Source organism: Silene latifolia, chromosome 7, assembly GCF_048544455.1.
Source record: "Silene latifolia isolate original U9 population chromosome 7, ASM4854445v1, whole genome shotgun sequence".
Lineage (NCBI taxonomy): Eukaryota > Viridiplantae > Streptophyta > Magnoliopsida > Caryophyllales > Caryophyllaceae > Silene > Silene latifolia.
In genome coordinates, this window is record NC_133532.1 from 14,160,343 (window position 1) to 14,170,401 (window position 10,059).

Genomic DNA, 10,059 nt, shown 5'->3' on the forward strand with positions numbered 1-10,059 from the left:
GGATTGTAGAATTAGTTGTCATTTTGAAATTTCAAAAATATTTTTTTTTTTCTACGAGTTTTCTTGTTTTTATGTTGTCTAAACACTAAGTTGGTTATTGATCTATGATGTTGGTCATTTCATTTTATTTTATAAAATATCTACCAGGTAAACATTTTAATATAACAAAAACGAAGAACGTCCCGTATAACACACAAGTTTAAGGCTAATTCGTAGTACATCACACTACGTGATTGGAATAATAACTATATAACCTATTTCCTATAATTGAACATTTCTCAAAATGATTTTTTTTAAAAAGGAATTGTGTAATAATAGAGAACTTACGCACCAATGTAGCTATATAACCATACCTATTTATGGTAAACTTCAAACAACATCGACAGAGAGAAAAGAGCATGACATTTCTTCAAATGACTTTGAACACGGAAAAAACAAAAGAAAAAAGATGACCATAAAGATAAAGAGGTAGCCCTTTTTTCTTTGTGGCATTAATCTCAAAATTCCATCTAATAAGGAACATGAATTATTCGGGTCGATTCCATCGACCCATATTCTTGTTACTCGTATGCTTGTTTATATATCCGTCCATGTCACATGACACGAAAAAAGCAACCAAACTTGTCAAGGAAATATGTCGACGAAGTGGGGACAAACAATACAAGTACTGCATTGCAGTATTTAATACAGGGGCAGTCCAAAATGCGGATACAAGATTTCTAGCATATTATACAAGAGATTTCGCGGAGAACAATGCCACGGATGCCATACAACGCATAAATTCGGATCTAATCCCGTATATGCCTGACCCGTATGTTCAACAAGTCCTTATAGTGTGTTTGGATGCATTTACAAAATTGAAGGATCAACTTTTGAACCGGGTCAACCCGATGATTACGGCTGAAGCAAACTTTCAAGAGGCCAAGGCTTGGGTGAATTATGGCATAGGTTTAATGTATAGTTGTAAAGCGGTTTGCACGGCTAAACAACCTAGTAATTGCCCTTTGACAAAAAATGTTGATAATACACAAGATGTTTTAAAGCTACTTTCTATTGTACTTGATCTTTTAACCGAAGGTTATATTTGATTTCAAAATGAAAAAACAAATTGTAAGTTGCCCCACATAACCTTAAAGAGATGGTGCTTGTTACAATGGAATTCACTATTCCAAAATTGCCCGTTTTTTCAGATCCTGCATATCCCACATTTTATTTGCCATTTCATGTTTATCAAGTATCTACTAGTCAACTAGCAATCGAGTCAATTTATTTTGGTTTCATATATTTTATCGTCTCTAGTTTTTTTTCATGATGTTGTCTCTCTTACCTTTTGCCCTATGTAATACGGGTTTTAAAAAAATGATTATGATTATGATTCATGAGGCATTTCATTAATGAATTTGTTAACAATTTGATTAATTTTTTCTCTAAAAAAACAATTTGTTTAAACAATTTGTTTAATTTATCTTGGTTTCATATATTTTATTGTTTCTAGTTTTTTCATGACGTTGTCTCTCTTGCCTCTTGCCCTATGTAATACGGGTTTTAAAAAAATGATTATGATTATGATTATGATTCATGAGGCATTTCATTAATGAATTTGTTAACAATTTCATTAATTTTTTCCCTTAAAAAACAATTTGTTTAATCAATGAAAAGAATAGGAAAAAAGAGATTTTTTTTAGAAGAAGGGTAGTTGATGGAAATATTATGGAAAAAAGTCCATGAAAGAGTAATCTTTGTCCATGAAAGAGCAACTATGAATAATATTTGTTATCGAGGTTAGACACAAAAGCAAGTAATACGAGTAACAAACAAGCTTTTTGTTAACAAACATTTGTTTTTAAGGCTGTGTCTATTTTTAACTAAATTTTTTTTAGAGTGCTTGCTACCCCGTACTCTTAATCATGGGTTCGCCCCTGATTTAGTGCTTCTTCATTATATGATGATGATTACCCTTTTCTTTATGTTGATTAATACTCGTTATTTTATGTTTTTTTTATGATAAACTAATGCATTTTTTGAAATATGCAATGACTTTGAGCAAGCGTTGAAAACTTAAATTGTAACGGTAAGTTCATCATATTTTTACTCGTCATATTCACTCTCAGTTCTCAAATGATAGTCTCTATATAAAAAAAATTGTTTAGGTGTTCTCGAGGATCAACAAACCTGATAATAACTTATATATTACTCTATACTTTATACGAGTACTTCATTGACCTTATTTTACATGAATTCATTGACCTTATTTTACATGACCTTATTTTACAAAAGTGCATCACACCCCATATGAATAAAGTTGTATATATTATGTCACAAGTTAAAATTAATATGCGTGATTGTGTGGTGCACTGATAACTATACCATCGTATAACTTTATATCTTCTCATGTTATGAAACATAATGTAGTAGAGTTTTAAATCGTGCATATGTAATTCAAATGTCGGGCACTCTTTTTGGTAAAATACCGGTCAAAGTTGTACTTGATGAATCAAATGTGTGCACACCCTTATAAGTCTATCTTTAACGATAGGGTAAGGACAAGGTTTTGGGATAGGTCTAAGAACATAAAAAAGGAAAATTAAAATAAAAGCTGGAACTAGTGCCAAACTTTGTCTTCTACGGAACGTGTGGAACTAGTTTTAGCCCACTTTTCATATGCTATGTGGCTTCATGCTATTGGTAAGAGTGTTCATATGGAGCCTGATGAGCATGCCTTCCTTAAATATTACACTAAATTTGTGGGGTCGCCAACCTACTTCACCAAAGTGCACTCCCCAACTGTGAAGACAAGGAAGCTAGTTCAACAACAACAATGGGCTAACCTTCTGAAAAGAACTCTTAAGAACTCTTTAAGATAATATTTGATAGACTCAAAAGATTTTGGATTGATATCTAAGTTCAAATGATGCCTTCTATTTATAATCATATATTCACTCCACCATATGTTAATCTTTCGATATGAGACAATTCTATTATATATGCGTTCAATGTGGGACATATAACATACTAATGGGTGTCTGGTTGACTTGTTTGGAATGGATTGAATCTATTCAAGTGTTTGGTTGGGTGATTTTAGAGAAGTTAGATAGTCAATAGATTCTAACTCCATCTCAACCCCTTGGAAACTCACACCCGGCCACCTTCTCCTCTTCAATAAACTTCATTCCTTCCCCTTACTTATTTAGATTGAGCTAAACAACTTTGAGATGGAATGGAGTTGAAATATCATACATCTATGATATCATACTACGTTCCATTTTATTCCTTAATCTCGAACCAAACGACCCCTAAGAAGTATATCATCTTTAATATGTGGAAATAATATGAAATCTATATTCCAATAATAACATTTTTTTTTATCATGAATCTAATTATATTATTTTCATAATTTTTTTAACCATATAATAGGATCATCTCATCTTATCAGGGTCGGACCCACCTGGTAGCAAGGGGTGACGTCCGCTATCCCAAACGTAAAAAGATCGATAACAGATGGATTTTTGATATCCCAAATATTGCTGAATAATAGATAAGTATATATATGCATATTATAATATTATATTACACATGAAACATCAAGTAGTTTAATGGTAAAGGTTTTGGTATTTTACCTATGTGTCCGAGGTTCAATTCACATTATATGCATATTCCCATGCTTTGAAAACCGTATTTTTAGTTCTTTAATTTTATTGTATAGAGTTTATTTTTGATTGGTGGTTTACAAAGCAAGTATAAAAAAACTCGAGGCATAAAACAAAAGTAATAAAAATTCGCTAAATTGCAAGATAAAAAAATTAGTCGATAAAATAGAAAATAATCATAAATTAAAAATAAATATAAAATGGAATTTGAAATTTCAGGTGGAAAATAACAAAATTTCAGTTATTATGCAAGCAGTCCTTGTACTATATATTTATTTGTAAATTCGATTTAACAAGTTATGTATGTTTTTTTCGATCCTAAAATTTATTGATATATACGAATTGAAATTTTTTTTGCTACCCCATATTTTAAATCTTGGGTCCGCCCCTGCATCTTTTGGTAATTTTCCGACGCGGGACAATTTTACTACTTAGACACTATATATTAACAACACCTAAATATTAATGTGGATAAATAACATACTACGAAGTAAGAAGTACGCCATCTTTTTTTGCACCTAGTTAGACATCCAACCCGATTAATACTATACTATGTTCATACGTTTTTTTTCTATTTTTTTATCATAATTAAAACATATGCAAATGATAAGAAATTTATACTCTAATGATAACATTTTTTTATCACGAATCTAATTATATAATTTTCATAATTTTTTTAACGATACTTTTGCAAATGAAATGTAAAAGTTTTTATATAAAAATTATAAACAACACCGAATATAATATAGAAAATATATATTATAATATTTAAAATATTCTCCACATTATTTTTATATCATATTATGGAGATAATGATACAAAATCTTAACTTTTAAGAACTCTCAAAGAAAATACTTGAGAGACTTAAAAGATTTTGGGTTGATATTTGAGTACCAAGGATGTCTTATAATCATAGGATCAGCTCACCTTATGTTAATCTTTCGACGTGGGGGAATTCTAATATTTATACGTTCAATGTAGAACATATAACATATTAAGAAGTACATCATCTTAAATATGTGCAAATTATATGAAATCTATACTCTAATGATATCATTTCTTACTACGAATCTAAATATATTATTTTCATAATTTTTTTACCGACATTATTTTGCCAAATGAAATGTATAAATATTTATATAAAAATTAGAAATATCGCTTGACTATAAAATAGGATACATATATTATTATAGTAATTAAAATATTTACCACTTTATTTTTTACATCAAAAATATTATTTATAATATTTTCCTAAATTAATTTGTGATGATATGGACAGTCTAGAATTACTTGAAAAAACTCTCTTTTATATATAGACTAAATTTAATGCCGATGCGATGCACGAACCTATTTATAGTCCTTTGTCGTGTACAATTTTAACTAAGAAAATGCCTAACAAATAGAGTATATAATTATAGTCGAATATTAATCAATTTGTTTTATCCATTAACAATATATCTATGCTTAAATAAGTAATCTAAATACTAATTTATACAAGTTTGGACTGATATCGCTCGAATTCTCAACTTTTAATATGAAGTAAAAAAACATAATAAAATATGTACCATATTTTCTAATTTTACCAGTTCAAGTATTCCGACATAATTTTTACCCTATACGCACATTATTGAACAAACTCCAATTAAAAGTAAACAAATAATTGAGTCAAGGGAGTAATTTTTAACCTATACTTTCAATCTTAACCAATGTCAGCAAATTTCATACTTACCCGTATAAAGCCATGATAATTGATAAAGTCACGTGTATTTTACTTTGCTTTTATCCCAATTGTTGGGATTTTTGGTACAAATAATATAAAATGTAAAGACACAATATTTTTGTTATGAACTTAACCACAACCCAACTTGTATTATTATTCTTAAACCTTAACAATAATACAATCTCAATCTTCCAACACTTAGCTACTAGCTAAGATTTCCAACTATGCTTAACTCGGGATATTAAGCATACACTCTCTCACTAATCTAACATGACTTATGACCCTTATTTATATAAGTTCCTAATTTCTAACTTATCTAGTAACATTAAGATCCTTTAACATACAAAACACTAACTCTTAATATTTACTACTAATGACTTCTAACATCTATCTAAAGTGTAAATACTAGCTACTAGTTTAGATCCGTTGTTGCTAGCTTGGCTGCTAACTCCACACTTCCAAATTCATTTTAGCCCTTTCTTATCCATTACCTCACTTACCCAAATGTAAGTCCTCGATATGTGCCTTGGTTATTAGTTGGTTGGAATGCGTATGTACGGTTGTAGAGATTCTATTCATGTTAAATTGCATGCATGTTCTTATAGGTCGAGTTAGGTGAATGATGGTACCGTCGTCGTCAGTACCAAAAATAAAATACCTAGTTACATTAACAGAAGCTAGCAGTAAGTAGGGTCGATCTACACAGGGAGGCGGTCACTATCCACTTGTCTACTTGGTCTGTCTAAGGTCACAGTGGGCGTTTTGAGTTGTTTAAACTAAACTAAAGGAGTTTAAGGCAAGAAAAATAGAGATAAGAGAAATTAAGCAGAGGGAAAGGAAACTAGGATGTCGGGTCATCAATGAACGTCAATTAATTGCAGTTAAGGTCACGGATTAGTCGATGTGTTGGTCTAAGGGGCAATGAATATCTCCCTCCGGTCTCAATTCGCCCTAAAATACTATTAGCTTAGCTTCCGCCCTCACTAAAGCATTCTATTGTTCACTGCGGGTCTCACCCCTTCCAACCTTCCGGTCTAGGTCAAGGCTTACCAAGATTAAAAAGGCTAATTGCATCGATTCAACTAGCAGGATACAATTAAAGCAGTGATTAACAACATAGACAAAAACACAAAGACAGATCTATAAACTAATTAGCAATTAACATCGGTTCATTGACTCCCCTAATCCTAGCAGGGAGAATTAGCTAGACATGAGTAAAAGTAAAGCAAGAGCAAGGGAAAGAAGAACAATAAACATTAAATAAAGAGAGTAAAAGGGAAAGAAAGAGTTACAGAATAAGATCCGGAAAAATGAGAAGAACAAAGTAGCAGCAGTAACAAGGAAAAAGTATTGTAAAGTAGTGTATGAGATGATCAAGGTGTACTGTCGTCTTCCTATTTATAGGAAAGACGATTTTATTTGACCTAAAAACAAAATAAAGCTAAAAAGCCCGAGCCCAATAAGAAACCACTCAATCGAGTGATTTGAAACCACTCGATCGAGCAAAATTAAGCTCAAACCACTCGATCGAGTGAAATAAATACTCGATCGAGTAAAACCTAAAATGCAACTACTCGATCGAGTAGAAAAAGGAGTCGATCGAACATAATTGTACTCGATCGAGTACTTTCGAGCGCACAATTCCTGCTTCGCGCACTGTAATTCAAACGGCTGCCATTTCTTCGTTACTTGGGCAAACAGGACGATTCTGGTGGCGTTGGAAAGCTAAGAGGACAAGATTTCATCTCCAATTAGAATCACCTGAAAATCAGTTGTAGAACTCGAGATATGGCTCTTTAAAATAGGCACTAGCAATTTGAAGTTCTTCATTTGCTCGCCTAGCTATCTTACTTCTTTGCGCATCTCAAGACAGCTACATTCCCGCTCCAAATTCACTCTTCCTCCAAATGCATGCTAAACAGATGGTAAAAGGCTCGATTTCACTACTTTCTGGTCCATTCCTGCAAATAGAACAAAACAAACCAAAGTAGCATATTCGGGGCATTTCGTAGCATAAAACTATGATAAAAGCATAGAAATACGTGCATAAAAAGGCCAAAAATGACTATATAAAATGCACGTATCAAATCTCCCCAAACCAAACCTTTACTTGTCCTCGAGTAAACTAAATGCAAACTAATGGAACGGAAAAGATAACTCAGAGCTAGCTACAAATGCCCACTTAAACTAATTTAATGCAAGCGAACTAACACTTATAGCAAAACAGTCAAATGCAAACGAGTTATAGGATGTTTATAATAAAGATGAACCGTCGACCTTGTAAGACCTTTAATAATGGACTCTCACGGGTCACTCTTCTCTCATGAAGCAAAGGGTGAACATATATATGTAAGAGAGAAAGAAAAATAGTCGCTCACCTAGACTACGACCCACATAAACATGCATGCAACTAATATGATAGACACTTCTAGCTACCGTACACACATTCCGACCAAACAAGGTCCGTCACACCGTAGGGTGTAACACCGCGAATATCCCATTTTGACATTTAAAATTTATTAAACCGTTTGAATTACTTTATTAAATATTTTTGAATTATTCTATTTAATTAATTTTATGTCAAATACGATTTTTATAAAGGTAATATATAAAAGCTCACTTATATAAAAATACGTATTATTAAATTATATTTTTGAGGCATAATTTATATAAGAATTTATGAATACGTACTTTTGGTCGGACAGTAATAATGACAGTACTAATAATAATTCCCGTCTCAACATCCGTCTAGCTATAGACCGTCACATTTCACTTTGTACATGCTTTAATTCGGACCAACCAGAAATTGACAACACGCCCACCTACCCTCTTACACTCTACCTCTAAATATCTCCTTTATATATAATATTATAATTTATTTATTATTATTATTATTATTATTATTATTATTATTATTATTATTATTATTATTATTATTATTATTATTATTATTATTATTATTATTATTATTATTATTATTATTATTATTATTATTATTATTATTATAAAATGTGTGTGGTTATTATTGTTGTTGTTTTGTTTACGCGTCCCCACCCCCCTTTTTATACTCCCTCTTCTTCTTCCTTTCTTGCGAAACAAGCAACAACCACAAACAATACTCAACCTCCATTTTCGCACCTTTCAAACTCCGATCTCGCCTTCATCTCTCAACCAAATCTCATAATTCTTGCACCATTAGCTTCCTCGTCCCTTCCTCGTTCTTTTAAGGTAAGAAAGCTTTGATTTTGTTGAATTTTCAAAATGGGCATCTTATGACAAACTCGGTTTTGGTGACTCATATAGCTCGTTTTTCCTCCCTTTTAGTTGAAGACCTCGAATCATCGAAGAAAAGCTCGTGCTTTGGACGTTTTCACTCGGGAATTCAAGAGTTATAGGTAACGGTGATAGGTTACTCGACAAAGTGTCGATTTTTCTCCTTTTTCTCGGTTTTCACTCTTGTTTGTTGAAAACATTAGTTTTTTTTGTCTTCATCATGTATGTGACTGAATTTGTAGTTTTGGTTGTCATCTTACATGGCTATTTGAGTGTCTACATGGCTTAGTTTTCATGATGGAGCCGACCATGGTGGTTTCGAGTGTAGGTTGTTGCTCTTTTGCACGAGTAAATGGCTGCCCTACTTCTGGTTTTTATGAGTTTTATTATAGTAAATTTTGGTGGTCATTCTCGCTATAGTCGTGCCTTGTTCCGTCTCAAATTTGCCCTTTTAATTTCCGTCTGAAACTGAGTGGTGAGACGGGTCTTGGTGGCTGTTTGAAATGGACTGGTTGGAGGCAGCGTTTTACTCCGTTTCAGGCCGGCATTATGGTGGCTGAATCGGCTGGTTATAGTAGCTGGGTTGGGTGGTCAATTAGATGAAGTAATGGTGACTGTTGGGTGAGGTTATGAGTCGGTTTTGGTGCGTGCTTGGCCTCTGTTTTGGGATGAGTGGAGTTACATTTCAGACCCGTTTCAATGCTTGCTTAACACTCCTCAACATCGTCTGTTCTGTACTTAAAACCTCCGCCTTAAAACACTTATATGCTGCGGGTTGTATGGTTGTCTCCCGGCTATCTGGGCAGCCGCGGGTGGTGTTGGTGGGGTCGGGATTTTGGCTGTCCAAATAACTCCTGAGTCGTGCTCATAAAATTGTTTGGGCGCTAGTTTGGCTCATTTAAAGTATAGTTAAATAATATATCCGTCTCATTAAATATCGCCCTATCACACATTTAATTTATTGGGCTCAATATACTCTAGTTGTTGGTCTGACTATTCCTCTTTTATTGGGCTTGTTATGCTTTGTCTACCGGGCTCACCTTATTTTATCTATTGGATTGGTGTGCTCCTTGTGGTTGGACCTTATTTGATTCATTTATTGGTTTATTCGAGTGGTTTAATTTCCGTCTCGTATTTTATATAACGTAACTCGTTAAATATCGCTCTCTCACATATTTAATTTATTCGGCTCATTTGATCTTGTTGTTGGGCTTTCTATGTTGGACTTGATGGATTTCTTATTATTTAATTATTGGGCTCCTTACAGTTTATTTATTGGACTCATAAATGAGTCACTCGGACTTGGTCACATTTTATCCCGTAATTTTCATAAAACGTAAACTATTCATTATCCTTCATTATATTTTACTTAACCGGCATGTTAAATTATAAAATGGAATGCTTAGTAATATAACACAA